This window comes from Cydia pomonella, chromosome 1, assembly GCF_033807575.1.
Source record: "Cydia pomonella isolate Wapato2018A chromosome 1, ilCydPomo1, whole genome shotgun sequence".
NCBI lineage: Eukaryota > Metazoa > Arthropoda > Insecta > Lepidoptera > Tortricidae > Cydia > Cydia pomonella.
Window position 1 is genome coordinate 29,700,506 of NC_084703.1, and position 20,912 is coordinate 29,721,417.

Sequence of the window (20,912 nt, forward strand, 5' to 3'; positions counted from 1 at the left end):
ATTCAGCAAGAGGAGCTGAAGACACTGGTGTAAGTAGAAAGTTACCTGAACTGCTAACTGCATTACATCACTCGGCGGGAGAGAGCCAGAGCGGACCACATGAAGATGTTGAATTACATAACCCATTAGCCTGATTGATAGGCAAGTGCATGCCAACTGGTGTATATTCGTGATTCGGACGATTTTTGACTGAAAATAAGTACTATTATTCACGTGTGATATTATTTCAAGTCATTCATCAGTTAACAAATTCAAGGTGTAAAATTTAAGACTCGTAAGCCCTTTAAAGCGCACTACTCGTATTGATTCTGGTTAAAAATAAACTGCAAAAGAAGGTCAAAAGTTATGTTGTTTCTAACCTACATCGTAATACAGGGTTAAATCTATAATAGGTATAAAATTTGCTACCAGATAGGGGCATTTCTCTGGAGCGATAATTTTACGTGTTTGAGGCAACAAATTATTGAATTTACTGTCCAATAGATCTAAATGAAACCAGGCGTTTATTATAATATAGGAAAGAAAATACGTAAAATGATGTTGGGTGAGTGTCCGACAGCCTGATTTACAGAAACAAATAAATCATTACCAAGATACGGCTTTAGATTGGAGTTCAGTGGAAGCATTTTAGAATTCGATGACGCCAATTTGGACTAGATGTTTCGTGAAAGATACGTTCAGGTTGCACTTGATTGAATTATTAAGGATGTCGACACGAGGTGAGACGATCACGAGACGGTGCGCACTGCGCAGGCGCAGCGCGACCTATACACATGTTTGCGATTTCACTGAGAAAATGTGTACTTTGGCATGCACGTAACTGAGTAACTATTGATTGAGACACACTATATAATGACTACTGCACGATATTTCGAATTTGGTTCATTATATATACTATGACAAGGATGAAATGGTTTGACAAGTACTATAGAAATTTCGTATTTTTAGTTAGCATAATTTATACAAACTTGTCGTATTAGTAGCTTTCCGAATTGTGTAGTTGAAACATTTAATTTGCAATATTTTACAATATAATGCATGTTGCTTTGTGCGCGGGGCCTGAGGGCTCCGCGGTGTGCGTGGTGCTGTTGTTTAGTTGTTTGTGTTGTTGTTTTGGTCTTGTTATTAATGCTGTTGTTTTTGTGTAAAAGTTTATTTTCCAAAGGGAAAAGTAAAGCAGTTGTACTTTTGCTTGCAAGGAATGGTCCGCGTGCGAGCACGCACGCCCGCAGCTCGGCCTTCGGCCTCGCGTTTTTGGGCGGTCCGATGGGGCGCTCCGGGCCTTCGGCCCTTGGCCTTGGGTCTTCGCAATATAGTTACTTTAGGGGTTGAAGGGAAGTTGGAGCTTAAACACGACCCAATAGTAAAAGTGTCTTGACAAGCTATTAAGCAACGTATATACCTAAGTATTTACAAATTTTAAGAGCCTACGGTATAATTTGTTTAAATTTGATAGGGTTGTTAATCGTTCAATGAGTCTGGCACACACGCATGGACAGGCACACACGGATTGGTTGAGGAACTGTTGCGAAAGCAGTTCTGCCTTATTTGGGGGCATAACCACCGCTTACTGTTGACGACTTTCAGTGCTCGCCTAAGTATCTTGGGATTTCGTTTCTGGGGAGTGGTTGACATTACGTTTAACTGAAACATTATAAAACATACACTTATACTGCATTATTGCAATTCGCAAATAGTTAGTTATAAATAGCTACCACTTAAAATACTGCATTATGGGTGTGTGCAAATGATTGGTACAATTTTTTTTTATCAAATGAAAATTTTGCAATCTAGTTAAAATCAGTGGAACAAGTTAAACACTTAGAGGCGAGCAATGATAGTGCGGCGATGGCGGGCTCGAGGTCAATGCTTGTAAGAACAGCTCATCGAATTATTTTATAAGCCATGAAGGTACCTACTGGCCGCCGATAGCTTGTGCTGCTATTTTTACAGATCATTTAAGAGCATCTTGTTGGTCATAAAGGTTGGCTTTATCTACAAAATTTAGTTACGTTATTATTTATCTGTGCATGCCAATGAAAAGTACTAATAATGCACATTTATTTACTCAGTTCAGTAGTTCATCATAATTATACATCAATAACTCTCTATACCTGCACGCAAATGGTATTGTCATACTTGCTGTTCTAAAGTCACTGTAAATGTAATGCTTTATCACTTACCTATTTATTACTGGTTGGACCTATGGATTGGACATAGAACTTTATAGATACATAAAGTAGGTACTAAGGCATTATTGTCCATCTACTTTTGAGTCAGACTCTCGCCGATAAAAACATTTCAGCTTAAGATGGATGCAGTAAGCGAGAGTTGGAATTATGTAAAACGCGGGAACTGGTCCGGGTGGAATCAAAACTGGGTCGGGCAGCTTTCCTCTCAGACGCAGCTCGCAGGTCCCCGACCTGCGCCGGCCGGTACGCGCTGCCGCCACCTCCAAACTACTGCCATATACCTGAGTACCATAACCGACACCCCATAAAGCGGCATAACGCAAACTAAACAAGTGAGCGCCATCGGGCTATTTCATAAAAACAAATAGTAGGTACCTAACACTAAAGGCTGCAACTTCTGGTTTCGTTTTATGTTGCATAGGTACTGTACTTTTGTATCGTATCCCATCAAACATTATCAGCCTAACAAGAGTAACAAGATTTACACATAATATCAAAAAACCGGGCAAGTGCGAGTCGGACTCGCGCACGAAGGGTTCCGTGCCATTATTTATAAAAATTATGTTTGTTGTATGGGAGCCCCCCTTAAATATTTATTTTATTCTGTTTTTAGTATTTGTTGTTATAGCGGCAACAGAAATACATCATCTGTGAAAATTTCAACTGTCTAGCTATCACGGTTCATGAGATACAGCCTGGTGACAGACGGACGGACGGACGGACAGAGAAGTCTCAGTAATAGGGTCACGTTTGACCCTTTGGGTACGGAACCCTAAGACTTTTATAAAGTACCCTCTTAAGAACGGATGATTACGTTTTTAGTTTTTTTTTTAATAAGTGAAATGATGCATTTTTTTATTTTCATGTGTTATTTTTTGTTAAAACCCCTTGAATTAGTACTCGTAATTATGGTAATAATTTAATGTTTACAAAATCTGTTTAGTCGTGTCGTGTTAGTGGACCAACCCTTCGTATATGTATGTATAGTACCTACCTATATGCCGGTGTGATGTTGATGAGAGGACACCAGATTCACATCCGCTGTCGGAAATGGCTGCCGGAACTACTCATCATGGTGACAGGGTCAAATCTTCACAAAGTATAGTATTCTTACGCGGAGATCTGATAATAACTGTGCTTCATTCGTATTTTAAAGTAGTCTGTATTGGTAAAATAATACTTTGGTATTACACTGCACGATTCTTTATAAATGAAGCAACTTAACTGGCAGAAAAGAAACCAATTATTATAACCAATAAATGAACGCTGCCAATAGAATGAATGGAGATCTTGTTATAGAGGAGATGTGATTGTTATCATACATTTTGCCGTCATTGGACATGGGTAGAGGACCTCGCGGCCTCAGAGAACCGGTATTTACTAAATGGGAAGATTTATAATTTTTGTGTTTTTAAGAAGCCACTTATTACTTAAACGTTGTGTTTGCCGATTGGATTGTGTAATGAGTTTAAAATTTGCCGTAATGACGACCGCGTCATTATGCGGATACGTAAAGCCAGAAATGATTCGCCCATGTGGTTCTCAGTCAAGGTCATGGACTATGATTTTCCATCACGCGGAAACAATTTTAGTTTGTCATCAACTCAGCAGTACTAGGTCTAAGTAGGTACATGCCAACTATAAAATTACTGTGTACGCATTGTACAATATGTTACAACAAAGGTAAGGTAAGGTTTTATAGCGCACCACTTAGATCTGTAAATAGCTTGATTAGTTTAACAGACGTCGACGTTTTGTTTCGGCGGCTTTCGTTTGTAGTCAAAGTATGTACAATCAGTTCCCTATGAATGAGTAAGTACCTATCTATTTTTCTATGTTACAGCTAGTATGGCGACGTGGGCGTATAAGATGGGACACTTACTTTACCCACATACCCACAGTGTAGTTTTGTATACTTAATTACTTATGTAGGTATATATTAGTATTATTAATATAAGAATAAGTAGCTCCTATTTACATTCTACATAAAACAATAGTTTTTGGTCGACAAAGAGTTAAAAACTATACACCCTAAACTAGGGCATGCAGTATCGGATGGTTTCCAATACCGGAACTTATTGCGATTTGTGTAAGATTTATTCATAAATAATATTTTTATGCTATGGGGCATTCTAATGATAACCAAATGGGCTAAATTACTAAAATGAATTTATCAGCGCTTTGGCACGGCCAGATAAGAAAAATAACCGTCAAGAAAACTCCCAGATTTCTAATAAAGTATACAAAAATAATTATCACGGCTCATGTCATGCAAGAGAGTGCTTTGCATTCATAGACGTTATGCTTTTCAAGTTTGTTTTTTCCTTCCTAGTTCCTAATCCTAATCAGAATACCATATGTGCTTCTACAGGATCAGAAACCGGTGATAGAGAAATTTCCTTTCTGAATTGAAAATGTTTTCCATAATTATTCCTCAGCTTTAAAATGTTTTGACGTGTAAGCTACCTGCGCATAACGAAATAAATGAATATGAAAATAAAATACAGAAATGTTTCGAAATTTCAATTCAAAAACATTGTTTATGTAGGGTTATGGGCAAGTAAATGTATCCCTCTGCTTTAGCAAGTATGAACAGTAAAATATACAATAGTTCATTTAATGACTAGGCACTTTAATGCATGCTGCTAGTCTTCCGACTTTCGTCAGAAATGACTAATAACACCAGCATAGTGTAATTTTCAATAATAAACATATAAAAAAAATGTTGGATTGCTAGCCCCACCCTAAACCATTTATGTTTAGCTAAACACTTACCAATACTAAAGTAGGCACCAAACAAATGAACGTCGCCCAATAGTCGATGTGCACTTTCGTATAACTTTCCGTTTCTGTGAGAGTCTCGTGATAAGGAAATGTTCACAACACACAAGTGCCACAAGTGCTAATTGGTAATACCAATAAAGTATCTATTACAAATAGGTTACAATTCTTGGTTTGTTGGCCAGTAGGTAACTGAAACAAAAAAAGGTTCATCTTTAATATGTAAGTACCTACATATATACCCAACTGTAAACTAAGCTGTCAAAAATAATGTGAAATAGTGCTAAGACTATAATATAAACTAACAAAAATTTACACGTAACAGATGATGTGGGCCGTAAATTAGAAATTTCGACCTAGAGTTGTAATGTTTAAGCCTGTAAATTTATTTCGCTTTTTTTCCTCACAAGTGTGATGAAAAACATTGTATCGCCTTCGGCTTCGGGATTCAATTCACACTCGTTCGTAAATTCTAGCCCTTAATACACAAAGTACTATACGCTCCCTCGTGATTCCGACTATAATATTTACACGTGTAATCACTACCTGAAGCACGATTATAAATGAATTACCGATCTTGCTGCAACTTGCTGTTGAAGGGTAAAGTTGACAAATAACCCTTATACTATACCTGCCACTTAATTTAAATACTGTCAGTGCAGAGCACATTCAATAGTGATCAAGCTTTGGATAATATTTGGCATGGACACACTAACACACTAACCACCATAGTGTTTGTAACCTACATAGTAATAAACGAGTAGGTATGTCAACAACGATTCTATTTCTATCATGCTAAGTAAAACTATCAGACGGTCAGCAGTTTAGTAATGTGATGACCTTCCCGGTTCCCGTTTTTGTCGACATGACCGCCGCCGGTCAGTCGCGCCGTACGCTTAGAGCCCGGGTAGACAGAGATCAGTCGGGAGATTCGTGTTATAACCGTCCCTAAATCGCTTGTTGTATTAATATAATACAACATAGTTCCAAAGCAACGTGTAAAGTTTTGCGTTTCATTTTAATTTTTGTTATTGTGTTTGCTATAGTCACTGCGCCCCTTCTGAACGCGGAACTTGGAACTCCCGAGCGTGCTCTGTCTGCACGGGCTCTAACATGAGTCAGTATACCACGGTCATATTCGCTAATTTACCTACTGCACACACTCACTCGCAGTGCATTTCGCTCGTAATAATATGTCTGTATGTCTGTAATCTGGACAGACAGACACAACGAAACTTTAAGGGTTCCTTTTTTCCCATATTCTCCATATTTCTCCGTAACTCCCGCCACATACCTATATATAGGTAATAAATACACCTAGTAATTATGAGCAATTGTCAATAATATGAATTTGTCAAAACTTGATATAGGGTTCAGCGAAAAATGACAAAAGCAGCCATCATGTTTTATCATTGTGCAGAATGTAAGGAGTACTTAGGATTTAAGTAATAAACTCTTCTGAACTACATAAGTACTTACTAAATCTAATTTATTACGAGGGCTCTAACTTCTAGTGCAGATACCACGTACTTAAAAATGACGTTGTTAGGCACACAGATGGTGTAGTAAATAAGATAAGTTTTGCGAAAACTTGTTATAGGCCAAAGAAATTAGATTTATTCGAAGAATTAATTTCCAGCAAACTGGAAATTGTTTTCATACTTTCTTTTGCTCTGCTTCAGGAAACGGTACGTCCGATGGAAAATGTCATTTAGTTCAATATTAAAGAGGGTTAAATTTTGCGTCGAAACAGAATCTAAAACTTAAAATTCTAACGCCTTTTCACCAGTATCTGATCCACCAAACCTTGCTGGTAGTGCCATTGTAAACCCAGGAAATTAGAAAAAAACGAAAGATACCTACTGCGCGCCGTGCGAAGCTTGCAACGAAAGATGTGGCTTTTAACGTTTTACCTCAATTATTGAGGTTCATACTTTCAGACTAATTGAAAGTATATACTTCTGATTAAAATTTTGCTAGCCAAAACCTCCGGCTATATAACTAACTATTTTATAGTAAAATTATACTCCTATAGTATCCAGGGTAACGATATGTGTACAATTGAAAAGCAAAATTACACATGTTTTCGTGATTATTCTTTATCGACGCCAACTTTAACCTTTTACGGTTAATCTTTAAGACACTGCCCTCGCAAATACTTACAGTCGAGTTTCCTAGTGATTTTTTTTATGGCATTTGCCCTAGATGTCTAAAATTTCAATATAAAAACCTAATTTTTACGTAAAAGTAGTCTGTTGATTACGAATATTACAATCACCTTTCTTTTTTTTTTTAATTAAATGATTAACCTAACTCTAATGTGCCTTAGAGTCTTTCATAATCTACATTCGACTTGGCCCGTGTAGGTATATGTTTACTTGATTATTGCGTCAAATCGAAAAACCCGTTTGTATTTAGCGAATAAATTAACATTAATTATATCACCTACATTAACAATATAGGTGATAATGTGCATATTATTATATAAAATCACGTTGGGATTATTTCTTACGACCTTGTGCTTATTCGTATCATTTGAATATTAATGTGCAACCTCATGCAACGTTGTAAACGTGGTAAGATCGGTAAGTCGGTTGTTAATTTGAATTAACGCAGACGGGCATCGGTGGCGCGGGACCAATATATGCACAGATGCACACCTTACAGGCTGTTTTACAGAGAGGGGTCTTGTTTGGTATAGCGTAACGTTTGAAATACGACGGGTCTTGCTACAGAAATATGAATATAGGTCTGGCGTAGCGGGTAGTGCTGACCCTGCCTATGAAGCCGATGGTATGGGCATTTATTTGTGTGAGGAGCACAGATATTTCTGACACAGATATATTCCTGAGTCATGGGTGTTTTCTATGCATTTAAGTTTTTGTATATTATATATATTGTTGTCTGAGTACTCACAGCACAAGCCAATACAAGGCAAATTTGCTTAATCGTAACTAAAGTAACAGACCTATGACCATATTTATTTCCATAGGACTTACTTGCAATCGGAGACTGCAAGCCTGGAGAACCCCATAGTGAAAAATCATTTAGATAGCAATATTTATTAAAAAATATATATATATATTTTACCAAACTGTAGTAATTTTTAAATGATTTGTTTGTTAAATTATGAATATCAGCATGATTGGCTTTTACTTTTTATTCTTTTACTTTATTGTTCTAAAACTGCTCAATAGTCAACGGCGTTGGGTACCTACTGATACAGTATTTGTGGATATAAAATTTATTATACATGGTTAACGGCTCCACTATAGCTTTCCAAACACATTGTATCCTTTGTTAAACGATACATATTCAGACATATTAAATATTATATAACAGTCTTACACAGATCATCAAATGTACCACAGTAAGATCAGTAAGGCTTGAAATCCATGTTCGTGTTCGCAATTTAATAATACTTATCGAAATTTAGGTATACCACTAGTTAGGGTTCCGTAGCCAAATGGCAAAAAACGGAACCCTTATAGATTCGTCATGTCCGTCTGTCTGTCCGATTCTGTCACAGCCACTTTTTTCCGAAACTATAAGAGCTGTACTGTTCAAACTTAGTATGTGGATGTATTCTATGAACCGCATTAAGATTTTCACACAAAAATAGAAAAAAAAACAATAAATTTTGGGGGTTCCCCATACTTAGAACTGAAACTGAAAAAATCTTTTTCATCAAACCCATACGTGTGGGGTATCTATGGATAGGTCTTCAAAAATGATATTGAGGTTTCTAATATCATTTTTTTCTAAAATGAATAGTTTGCGCGAGAGACACTTCCAAAGTGGTAAAATGTGTGCCCCCCCCCCCCGTAACTTCTAAAATAACAGAATGAAAAATCTAAAAAAAATATATGATATACATTGCCATGTAAACTTCCACCGAAAATTGGTTTGAACGAGATCTAGTAAGTAGTTTTTTTTTAATACGTCATGAAATTAAAAAAAAATATATATTTCATCATACCCATACGTGTGGGGTATCTATGGATAGGTCTTCAAAAATGATATTAAGGTTTCTAATATCATTTTTTTCTAAACTGAATAGTTTGCGCAAGAGAACCTTCCAAAGTGAAAAAAAGTGTCCCCCCCCCCCTGTAACTTCTAAAATAACAGAATGAAAAATCTAAAAAAAATATATGATACACATTACCATGCAAACTTCCACTGAAAATTGGTTTGAACGAGATCTAGTGAGTAGTTTTTTTTTAATACGTCATAAAATTAAAACAAAAAAATTTTCATCAAACATATACGTGTGGGGTATCTATGGATAGGTCTTCAAAAATGATATTTAGGTTCCTAATATCATTTTTTTCTAAACTGAATAGTTTGCGCGAGAGACACTTCCAAAGTGGTAAAATGTGTGTCCAAAGTGGTAAAATGTTGAACAAGACCTAATAAGAAGATTTTTTTTAATACGTCTTAAATTGTACGGAACTCTTCATGCGCGAGTCCGACTCGCACTTGGCCGCTTTTTTTTGTTTGTATGAGAGTGCAATCATGTGGCAATATAGAGATTAACCTACTCTTTGTAAGTTCAGGCGGCACGGTGTCCGCTGCTGCCACAATACCAGTTTACGGGCTCACACAAGAGATCTACCTACCTACTCGTACATGAAATTCAGGCCTAACTAACGGAATTACAGTTTATCGCCGATTAAAAGCTGTCACCTTTGGCAAATATGTGAGCTACAAATTACCTGAGATAAGCTTAGCCTGTTTTTTTATTATTAAAGAGTTTGTATTTGTAATGTTTCTGTCGTTAGATGCCGGTGATCGGTTGCAGCACCTATCGGTAAATCTGATTACCGACAGCTGTTTGCGTAACGTCGGTTACGAATAAGTATGCAACGTAGTGTGGACGCGGCATGCGCGCGATCCACCGGCGCTCTCAGCGTGCTGTATCTTCTTCGCACATGACGCAACGATCGCCTCTTGATTAATTCTGCCAACCATATATTAGGCATAATAGGCAGTAGATTTTGGATTTAGTGACTAGTGCAAGTTCAGGCCTTTTGCTTCGAGTAGAAAATAAGCTCGTAATCAGTCTATAAACAGGCCATAAATAAGTAAGCCGGAAGTGATTGTCGGTTTGTTCAGTAAGTTATGTAGGTACATATTTGTACTCGTACACCGTGTTCTGGCTCTACAACTTCGGGTGGTCTACCAGTGCCTAATTGAAGTAGTATTTTTTTATAAATTAAAATGAGTGCACTTCATGAATTTGTAAATTGCACTAATTTTGAACATTCATATTGATACATACAATCACAACTTAAAAAAAAAAAAATTGAGATTTCACTTCGGTACGTCAATTTTGCGTAGGTAAATAAGGGAACAGTGACCTAAAGAGTAATAAATAAGTGTTTTCATTCTTAATTTTGGTCAGCAGAAAATATGAATTGGTCAACAAAAATATCTAGTTGGTCAGCAGCTTACATGGCAAACATAAGTATATTTTTTATTTAGTCAAATGCATGTAATTGGGTTTTTCAAAGGCCGTGGGAGGGACTAGTGATGTGACGTTCCCGGGAAAAAACCCTAGTTGATGGGATTATTCCCGGAAACGTTCCCGGGAATATTCCCCCATGGGAAAATAGGGTAAATTTTTTATCCTACTTTTTTATTATTAGAAATTCAGTCCACACTTGGCCCCTTGGACTTTTTTTAGAAACATTAGAAATCGTATCTCATATGCCAAGGTGAATCCCCAATACTCCCGGTAAATATCCCATTCTTCCTGGGAATATTTTCATAGTTGCTGGGAGTAATCCCTTGGCAAAATAAAATATTTTTAAAAATAATACGTTTTTAATCAACAAAAACTATACAAATCATCACAATTTCATTAATATCACAATAAGTTAGGTAAGGTCACGTCTGAAAATAGCGATACGGACAAAGTGCCAAAAATATGTATACGCTACCCTAATATATGGGCCATATTATACATATTTTGGGCACTTCGATTGTGTCGATGTTTTCAGACGTGACTCTACTAACAAGAATAGTGGAACTGTTTATCAAGAAACTCTTGTACACTCGAGCGTTTTTGGCGGGTTCTTGTGAAACGTTTTGCATTGCATTATCAAAAGAAAAAATACTGAAGCCATTATTTTTTGCCGATCTCAAAAATCATTTTTTTTGGATTTGTATGGAGAACATATCCGAATAGTCTGACTTCGTTGAGATTTTGCATCCAAGCACTTCGCGGGCTTAAAGTGATGCCATATTTTTTTTACCCAAACCCTGTTTTAAGCAAACCCGCTTTTCAAGCAATTTTGGTTGATAATCCTTGCCGTTTATGGTAAGCTAAGACATGCTGGAGACGGAGACCCTGACCGACTCTCAGGAGCACTCGGGTTCGTGCTCTTATTATTATTGTATATCTTTCCCATCACGGAACAATGGTGTTCCGGACCTTTGGGAAACGTGCGCGGAGACGAACCCAACACGTAGATGCCCTTTTGACATTTTAATGAAATGAAAGGGGTACCTACACCGAGCGAATGTTACCCTTGCCCGTGTCATGGAACGCACGCAGAGGCAGTACCCGCCAGGGTGTAAGGATTATTTTAGAGTTGTTAGAATCTAAAATGAACTGGGTGAAACCGATGGGCTAAATACTGGGCTATGGGATGATAATTGATAAACAACCGGACGCCTGTCTAATAAAACGGTATTCAATTTTATTTCCGGCAGACGGGTACTCGCCCGCACAAGATGGGCCCCCACAAAAAGCGACATCTAGGATGGCTCAAGGGCAACACCTAGGTGAGAGGCACAGGGGTATTGAGAGGTGTTCGCCGCTGTCTAATCCTGTCCCACCCACCTTCCTTGCGGGTAACAGAACTCCCCAGGAGCACTCGGGTACGTGAGGTCGCTACTCCCCAACATCTCGCCACAGGCTGCCCCTGCGCTGACTGATTGCACTGGTAAAATCAGCGGGCGATGGGGTCTTATTATTATTATTAGTGTCTCAGTTACAAACTCTCGGGGTTTTAAGCCCGGTCATTTATAAGGGGTCTGTGGGGATATAGATTCAACACGTCGATGTTGTTTGGAGAGCCTTGATGTTATATAGAACGCCTGTTGGAACCCATTCATGGGTACATAAATAGATACCCTTAAACCGGCTTGAGTAGGCATTGGAGGCTATTGTAGAAAAATGGAAAATGTCCTGGTCTATGGTTTAAATTTGGGTGGAAAATAAGACTGGACTAATTGCTAAGAGTTCCGGATACCTGCCATAACATTGTGATATACAGTGTTATAGAGACAGGTGGTGACTTGCCACTTGCTAGATGATGAGCCATTGTAAAGACGGCTAGGCGCAACACGGCGTGAGTGACTCAGGGGTGTGGAGAGGTGTGCAGGGTGTGCTGCGTTTTCGCCGAAGTTACTCGCGGCGTTATGCCCTGTCACACTTCCACCCCACAGCATGTAGCTCTTACGACTCCTCTCTGAGCGGCCAATTAAGGCCAGAGCTGCCAGTCCTGTTCCACTCCGACCGACGAAGACACGCCGGAAACGGAGACCCTTACGGACTCTCTGGAGCACTCGGGTCTGTGGGGTCGTTACTCCCCAAAAGCTCGCCACAAGCTGAATGTTTTTATTTATCGGCATCAATACATATTATGTATGTGTATGTGTCCATTCGCGGCACAGAACTGCATAAACTTCTATACAGAAACAAGACTTTGTATTTATGATTTCAATAATTGTATACCAATCTATAAAACCACAAAACCTAAAACTGTTACCACACCTTAAAAGTGTTGTGAATGTCTTGTGGTGTACAAACACAAATGTTTTCAACAACTCCTGCATTTGTATACGTAGAACTCCTACTCTGTATTATTGCAGGTTTGTAGTCTTCATACAGCTAACGAAAGCCATCTTTTCTGATTCATACGAAGAAGTACAACTTGTGATGCTCCAAATAAAGCAGAAATGAGCTTAATTGAGAAACTATTGAAGAGTTTAATGTGTATGACCTTGGCGTTTGATTAAAGGTGCGTTCGAACAATATCGTAAGCTGTTTGGCATGTAGGCACTCGGGCGCGCAGTGCTGCAGTCTTACACCTACAAGGTACAAGGCATGCGAAAGTAAGCGGGCCGGGCGACCGGTCGGCCGAAGGCCGCGGGCCGGCCAGCGAGTGCTGCTTGTGTCTAACGTCCTGACCAAAGGAATGAGCAATGAGCAACCACGACAAAGACATACGACCCTATTCAATGATGAACGTATGCAACTCTGAAGTTTTGGACGTGGAACAATATCCTCTCTACCGCGATCCCTTTGCGAAATATTCAGATTTACGATTTCAGTCACCATAAAACATAAAACGCCGCATAGCGCCAAGTTCGGCTATCAAACTCGAGGGCAAGACTTTTTCTTAAATATTAAACCTATTCTATTATCAATAACTCTATGATATTTGTCATATTTGCTTTAAATTGATAGGAATCCGCAGTTGCCTTGACGACGGTTAGTTCAATATCGCCTTAATCGGGGATTTCCATTTGGAGAATGGGGAGCAGGTTTTAATGTTATTGGTGTTATTACGAAAGCTTTTATACTTATTACTTTTAGTAGCACGTAACGTCAGAGCTTAGGGGTGGAATTGTTTAAATTTTGTACGACTTTTGGACAGGAATACATAAAGATTAGATATGGCAACATAATTCCAAATTCTGTCGCCGATGGCCCTTGAGAATCTTGACATTAATACTTGCAATTCATGTGCCCCTGAACCACTAATCTCAACTACATAACTTTCGGTCTGAGGTTCAAGTAGGTATAAAATCATTTTTTAAACAAAAAAAAAAACACATTATTAACTAGAACAAACTCAGCAATTCAATACGACCACACTATAAAATGCCAGTATCGACCTTTTAAGTAACAGAAACTTTACAGAAGCTTATTTCAAAACAATATGCATTAACGATACTCAATTATTTGTTCTTATTTTTTTATAAAAAAACCTTACCTTGCATCGAATATTTAGGCAGATTTTCGAGCTTAATAATGTTAAAATGGTTAAAACGCGTAATAATTCCTCTTTCTTTAAGGCGAAATTCGACAACTATCAACGTCTGTTGCCAAAGAGTAGAGTTACTTCTAACGGTATTAATAGTGTTGGTTAAGACTCGAGTCCTTTGAGTCCTTTCAACTTATTAGAGACTCGATTCTTTTGTAGAGACTTGAGTCCTTTTCAGAGAACTTGTAATTTTTTTACAAATAATTTTGAAATTCATGGATATACATAACATAAATTATACAATAACGCCTATTTTCTTTACTGTTGTTTAGGTAAAACCTGTAAAATTGTTGACTGAGTCTTTATTTGAGTTGCGCTTAAAAAAGACTCAATAAGGGACTCGACTCAGGACTTAAAAGACTAAGAAGTTTTTTAAGCTTTGAGTGTCGTAAAAACAAGTCGAGTTCTTCAATTAAGACTCAAAAGTCTCGAGTTCCTACCAACACTAGTACTTATTGGACATATGCACGAATGATTAAATGCGTAGATGATAGTTGACATATGTGAAATATGTAATAGGTAAGTATATAAAGTAATCATACGTCGAGCCTTAGCTTTACAATTAGGCATGAATAGTACGCCTCAGTTCTCGATGAGAAGATCATTCAATACATTATGTACATAGAAAGAAAATTCGTATGCAGATTAAAGGTCACGCAAAAGGAAGTTGATTCATTAACATCTGCGTTGTCTACCTGTTGAACTAGTGGATGTGATGTGAATTTAGACTAGCTGCAATTTCGATTACAATAAGCACGCGGATTTATTGAAGAAAAAAGTTCATGACAGCAACTTTAGTTTACTAAGTATTCAGTGGACAGGTTGTTCCGTTTTCTGTGTGACAAACAATTGAATGTCAAATCGGTACCTACCTAATTTTCATTCTCGATTCATAAAAAGCTTAAGTTTGTAGTTGACGTTAGAGAGATATTGATACTGCAACGTGCGATATACAAAAGTACTTAAATGTGAGTCAGACAACCTCAGGAAAGGCCAGTTTAAATTAAAATGCTATTTTAGTAATCGGAACCCGGCATAAGTTGTGGCCTTGCTTGTCGACTGGCCCATTATCCGTCGGAACAGTCCGATGGTCACAATATCCCGTAATATATGTTGTTTCTGCCTATATCTTGTATTTTCGTACCTACTAATTTCTTTATCCCAAGGAAGAAGGAGAGTAAATAAAGCTGTTAAATGAAATATAGTCAACCAGTTTGACGTCGGGCCTTTTTTTTTAAACAGGTAATAAATAATATATAATTTACCTATATTTTTACAGATCACTACAAAAACCTTTTCTTTGGGTCCTATATACATTTTAAAACAAAAGTTACCACTCCTTCGGACATTAGTCAACAGCTTGTGTGTGCATATCGAAACTGTATTACTACTTACTTATTTAACTACAATAATTCCTTTGTAGGGTTCCTGATACATATTCGTATGTATGTGAATCACCACTTATTTACTGACTTTGCTCCCTCATAGACTGATACATCTACATATATTCAAGAGTAGGGATTAACCCCATGAATGGAAATAAAATAAAACTGACCATACATGTATATGTCTCTTGTATCATTTTTAGGGTTCCGTAGCCAAATGGCAAAAAACGGAACCCTTATAGATTCGTCATGTCCGTCTGTCTGTCCGATTCTGTCACAGCCACTTTTTTCCGAAACTATAAAAGCTATACTATTCAAACTTGGTAAGTAGATGTATTCTATGAACCGCATTATGATGTTCACACAAAAATAGAAAAAAAAACAATAAATTTTGGGGGTTCCCCATACTTAGAACTGAAACTCAAAAAATATTTTTTCATCAAACTCATACGTGTGGGGTATCTATGGATAGGTCTTTAAAAATGATATTGAGGTTTCTAATATCATTTTTTTCTAAACTGAAAAGTTTGCGCGAGAGACACTTCCAAAGTGGTAAAAAGTGTGTCCCCCCCCCCCGTAACTTCTAAAATAACAGAATGAAAAATCTAAAAAAAATATATGATATACATTGCCATGCAAACTTCCACCGAAAATTGGTTCGAACGAGATCTAGTAAGTAGTTTTTTTTTAATACGTCATAAAAATTTAAAAAAAAAATTTTTTCATCAAACCCATACGTGTGGGGTATCTATGGATAGGTCTTCAAAAATGATATTTAGGTTTCTAATATCATTTTTTTCTAAACTGAATAGTTTGCGCGAGAGACACTTCCAAAGTGAAAAAATGTGTGTCCCCCCCCCTGTAACTTCTAAAATAACAGAATGAAAAATCTAAAAAAAATATATGATATACATTGCCATGCAAACTTCCACCGAAAATTGGTTCGAACGAGATCTAGTAAGTAGTTTTTTTTTAATACGTCATAAAAATTTAAAAAAAAATTTTTTTTTATCAAACCCATACGTGTGGGGTATCTATGGATAGGTCTTCAAAAATGATATTTAGGTTTCTAATATCATTTTTTTCTAAACTGAATAGTTTGCGCGAGAGACACTTCCAAAGTGAAAAAATGTGTGTCCCCCCCCCTGTAACTTCTAAAATAACAGAATGAAAAATCTAAAAAAAATATATGATATACATTACCATGCAAACTTCCACCGAAAATTGGTTTGAACGAGATCTAGTGAATAGTTTTTTTTTAATACGTCAATAAATTAAAAAAAAAATTTTTTCATCAAACCCATACGTGTGGGGTATCTATGGATAGGTCTTCAAAAATGATATTTAGGTTCCTAACATCATTTTTTTCTAAACTGAATAGTTTGCGCGAGAGACAGTTCCAAAGTGGTAAAATGTGTGTCCAAAGTGGTAAAATGTTGAACAAGATCTAGCAAGTAGATTTTTTTTTAATACGTCTTAAATGGTACGGAACCCTTCATGCGCGAGTCCGACTCGCACTTGGCCGCTTTTTTATTAGAGGTTTAAGTTTTTTAGTTTTTTTTTTATTGTTTCAAGTATGTATCTAGTACAAACCTTCTTGGATCCGGATCCTGGCCGATAGCCTACAACTCGAATATTTGTGTTTGACAGTGCTGTTTGCTATACATTCTTATTTCTTGTGCTAAATAAAAACTGAATTGCAACAAAAACATAGTTTATATTTAAATATATGTAGTATGTAGTTATCTTATACCTTTAAACGAGCAATTCTTGTATATATATATATATATATATGTATATATATTTCCGGGATCTCGGAAACGGCTCTACCGATTTTGCTGAAATTTGGTATATGGGGGTTTTTGGGGGTAAACAATCGATCTAGATTAGTCTTATGTTTGGGAAAACGCGTGTTTTCGAGTTTTCATGCGTTTTTCTTACGACGAAAAATATGGTCGCTAATTTCGTGTTGCCGGCCACTGTCCGTCTGGTCCAGCGGGTTAAGACGCGGACTGCTAAACGAGTGTTACGGGTTCGAATCTCGCCCGGTGACTAAGTTTTTTTTTTAATATGTTCAAAGATATATATAATTTTTTAATTTTTATTGTTTTAGACAAGTTTAATGTAGTAAAAAATGTAGATAAGATTATCACCTATACACCACCATATTACAATAAATAGTTATAACCGAGCAATGCTCGGTCGCCCAGGTACTATTTATTTTAATTAAATAAAAACTGCTTTATATTTTGATATAAAATATGTGTTTAAATTAGAAATGCCACGAATAGTGGTGGCCACACTCTCTGCCGAAGCACCGAATATTCAGCAGCCTAATATTCGATAAAACGTGTACATTTTGCATCACATTAATTTACATCGTATGAAAAGTAGTCGCCTACAAAGGGCAATGTTTGCTGAGATTAAAGTTTTGTTGCTCATTACTAGTATATGTAGTTAGAGTCAAGCAAATGTAAAGAACATCATTTGCAACCAACAAATGCTCGAGCAAGGTCTTTAACATTCCAAAATAATGGGTTAATAAATAAAGTATACCTTATTTCCGCAAATATTCTTCATGATACCGAAAATTCGCCAAAGTGGCCGAATACCGAATAGTTGTTAAATTCGTGGCATCTCTAATTTTAATTAACCCATATCTACAATCGTTTTACCCTATCTAACGTGTTCTGCTCTGCTCTGCCGCGCATTTGATTTGATATTTTTTATAGAAGTACCCAAGAAATTATCGTTATATTATACTCGTATAACTATTTGCAGTCAATTGTCTTTTTATTTAGAAAGTTCTTATAACTTGTGATTTGTGTTTGTTTGTGTCAAATATTTACTAATAAATTAAAGTGTGCTGTAGTGTTGCCCGCTAATCATAATTGGCAACAATAAATTGAGTGAAGCAAAACAGATTACAAAATGTTTCTCAAGTGTTAATAAGGTAATTGGTAATTAAAAGTAAGTGCAATGTGTACAAACCGGAAAGACGCCACACCGGTGCATCATATTGCGTATGCGTCGCCTCGACCAATAATGCTTAGTGAAGCATTGCGAGTACTGAAAGGCTGATTAACAACAACGGCTTCTTTGGTGCTTAGTATTATAATTATAGAGCTCATTCGGTATATTTTGTATGTTACCACACTAAGTAGGTAGTGGAGTTTGTATAGGTATCCCGGTTAAAATACAGCCTGTTTATTTAGTCACCTGCAATAATTTATGGGCTGAATAAATAGGTCATACTGAGCAACTTTTACTATGGGACTAACCCCGAAATCGCGTAAAAATAATATACTCTCCCATAGAAAATGTCAAGGTCAGACAGACAAAATGTGTGAAACAGCCAATTCTTTTTCGCGTTGCTCAGTATGATCTATATATTCACCCCGTAAATTATTCCAGGTGCCTAAATTACCATCATATATATAAATATTAGTGTGAGTAGTCGTAATTCATTGTTAATTATAGATGTTACGTTACGATGATTAATTAAAATATGTTTGACTAGTCCTCATTTGGAAATAACGACTAACTACTATTGCGAGTTTAAATTTAACTTGTACCTAAATATGCCAAAGCTCAAAGATACGAGTGTGTTTTTTACCCTACATCAGGAGTTCATGCAAATTGTACACCTACAACTATTAAATATTATTTCTAAACCTCTAATATTTTACTGAATGCTTGCATATCAACTAATAGGTCATAAATATGATTAAAGGGAATATGGAAATACAAATAACATAAGTCGCCATGCAGCACATTCGCTGGAATGCAAAATCGCTGTGGCTGACAGTCGCAGGAGCACTTGTCGCGGCGAACCACGAGCCACCCTCCACGCGGAAAGTAAAAGGAGGTTGCGGTGCGCGTGACGCAACCCGCTGCGCCCCCGCGCCGGGTCTGCGCCGCCGCCGCCGCTGAGCCACGAAAAGCTCGCGGAACTTTACCCGCCTCTACAGGCACAGGGATATTCAGCGGTTTTAAGGCCGTCACCTCGTCGATATTTTGACATGATTGTGATGTAAAATGATTTCTGTATGCTATTTAAATGTATAACATTAATTAATAAATAATATACAAAAGTCGCAATGTCGGCGATATGACGTCACGAGGGTTGCTGTGGGATACATGTTACAAGCTGGGACTCATAAAATACAATCGACGTTGAACTTGGAGTTACAGTTTTTTATTCTATAGTAATTAGGTATAATGTAATGTACATTGAATAAATATGAATGTGCCAAATAAGATTATCATATTTTTGTACTTATAGTAGGAACTACAGAGAAGTATTCATAGTATAGTATAGTATAGTATAGTAGTAGTACATTGTAGAGATTTTGGTGGTAATTAAATTGAGACATTTACATTACCTTAATATCTTTGTCGTATGCTTTTAGAATAGACGTACGAAAACATATAGTCATCGTTTAAGTTAAGTGAAGGCTAAGATTGGGCTTGACTGAGAAGTTCACGCAAAACGCTTCTGCGAATCGACACTCGTTGAAGTCTTTTACTAAGACGAATGACTGGTCACGACTGTTCCGCAAACGATACTAGAATGTAGAAATTAACATCTTTGTCCTGCAAAAACTATTGGTATTTAGGATGTACCTAATTATCAACCAAGGATTTACGAATATCTACTCCACTTTAGGAAGATTATTATTCTACGAAAATTGTAAACACTGGACCGATGTTAAGTATATGAAGAGAACGTAATGTTCAACTTTAAGGAGACCACGACTGAATAAAGGATTGCACAGGCTATACTAAACCGGCAATAAATTAAAAAAAAGGTATTATTACGCAGTATACTAAAAACATGATTCAGTCTGCGCAGGTAAAGGTGAATATAATTAAAAAAAAACAACCATCAATGAATCTTATGACTCATGGAATAAATAAAACCAACCTGTCGAAGAAGCACCACAGAAATCACACGTGCACAGAGAAATCCTTTAAAAGTTCGTTACGCAGGCACTAACCGATTATTAAAATTTGAAATGAACAACGGTTGCGGTCAGGGGCGGCGGAGGCACGACGTGATCGGCGGCGCGCACACGAATGGCGGCCGCGCGCCCCGCCGGCCCGCCACGCCGGCCCGTCGACCCGCGCCCGCCGCCGGCGCACTGCAACGGAAATCCTCCCGTGCTTTCCTTCATCTGCTGAATACTTCAACAATTACCATTTCTACGATACTCACTGAGAATTTTCGTTATACGCATGGTTAACATGACAAAACACCAAAAAAAGTTAAAGTGCTTCCAACGCATCTTTAGACGGAAAGCTTCTTCCGCGTTAGCGTTAAAAGCAAAGTAACGGATAGTAATGACGATTGGGGAAGAAGCTGGCCGCTTAGCCAACGTGTAAATCGCTTACGCTCCGTAGCGATCGAAACGCAACTGTCACTGTTGTACTAATATGGAAGAGTGATAGAGGGACACAAAGCGATTCGTTGTCGAAGCGATAGCGATTGTCAC

General features: G+C 37.3%; 1 protein-coding gene across 2 annotated transcripts in view; it reads right to left on the bottom strand.

The window, feature by feature from the left end:
- The window catches only part of LOC133527869 (putative uncharacterized protein DDB_G0282133), a 66,381-nt gene extending 45,877 nt beyond the window's left edge, over positions 1-20,504 (bottom strand). The window contains exons 1-2 of one of the 2 annotated variants that reach the window (XM_061865065.1): positions 20,345-20,501; positions 4,968-5,165 (exon numbers count right to left, since the gene is read on the bottom strand). The gene's annotated coding sequence lies outside the window, so the exon portion shown is untranslated. Of the gene's footprint in view, positions 1-4,967; positions 5,166-20,344 lie in introns of both variants that reach the window. The other variant, XM_061865071.1, reaches the window with a different exon arrangement.
- Between the last annotated feature and the right edge of the window lie 408 nt (positions 20,505-20,912).